Raw genomic sequence first — 1,440 nt, 5'->3', positions numbered from 1 at the left:
GGGCGGGCTGACCTGGTGAGCGAACTTAAAGAGTTGACTTGGCAACGTACTTGAACAATCGACTTGGTGAGCTGACATGGTGAGTGGGCTTAGAGAAGCAACTCGGCGGGGCGACTTGGCGAGCACACCTGCTGGGGCAAGGTGGTAAAACGACTAGGTGATTCGACTTGGTGAGCTGACTTAGGGAGCTGACTTGGTGAGCGAACTTAAGGGGTCGACTTGGTGAGGCAACCTGAATAGTCGACTCGGTGAGGTGACTTGGGGAGCCGACATGGTGAGCGGTCTTAAAGAAGAGGCGACCTGGTGGGGCAACCTGGTGAGGCGAGACGGTAAGTCATCTTGGTGAGCCGGCTTGACGAGCTGTGAGTGGACTTAAAGAGTCAATTCTTGATTTGGCAAAGACCACATGGTTAGATGACTTGGTGAGCCGACCTGGCTAGCAAAATTGGCAAGCAAACTTATAGAATCGACTTGCTGTCCCCAGCCAGGATCGCACGCCTGGGTCGACCCAACTTGGGTCGCCCGACTAGGTCAACCCATCTCCGTCGCCCCAGCCTCGGGCGACCCGACTGGGTCGACGAGGGGAAAAAAAAAAAAAAAAACAAAAAAAATCATGAGAGGCCCTGTACAGCGAAAAGCGCTAAATTTTGGGCATTACAAAAAAAAAAAAAAAAACAAGTTACCCGCTTTTGGATCACGCACAAGTTTCAGTTCACGTATTGCCGAGCCGACTCGAGGCGTTACGCCTAGCTAGCCGGATTCGAGGTAGGGTAGCCGAAACGATCCGATTTGAGAATTTTCTTTATAAAAAGAGATCATGATAGGCCTCGTAAGGCAAAAAAGAATGAAATTTTGGGAGTTAAAAAAAAAAAACGTTACCCGGTTTTGGATCGCGCACAGGGCTCGGGTCACGTAGCATCGAGGTGCCCTGGGTGACATGATTCGAGCGAAAAGTCGACGGTGGCATGAGTCGTGCAAAAACATTGGAGGCCATTAAGGCTCGAGGCGCTTCGAGTCGAGGTTGCCGAGGCGGGTCGGGTTGAAAACTTTGGGCGTTAACCAAAAAGAAAAAGTTAACCGCTTTTGGATCATGTACACGGCTCGGGGCACTTAGAATCAAGTCGAGCACGGTGACATGAGTCGTGCGAAAAATTTGGAGACGACTCGAGTCGGGGCATCCGACTCTATTCGAGTTCAAAACTTTGGGACTTGACAAAAAAAAGAAAAAAAAGAAAAAGTTACCCGGTTTTGGATCACGTAAGTGACTCGGGCCACTCAGAATCAAGGCGAGTGCGATTACATGAGTCGAGGGAAAAAAAAAATGGAGGCGGTTAAGGCTCGAGGCAATTCGAGTCGGGGTAGCTGAGTCGATTCGAAAACTTTGGCCGTTAGCCAGAAAAAGAGTTAATCGCTTTTGGATCACGTACATGACTTGGGGCA

The sequence above is a fragment of the Cupressus sempervirens genome, chromosome 2 (genome assembly GCF_028749045.1).
Source record: "Cupressus sempervirens isolate cs-2001-9-10 chromosome 2, ASM2874904v1, whole genome shotgun sequence".
Classification (NCBI taxonomy): Eukaryota; Viridiplantae; Streptophyta; class Pinopsida; order Cupressales; family Cupressaceae; genus Cupressus; species Cupressus sempervirens.
Note: the sequence above shows the minus strand (reverse complement) of the source record.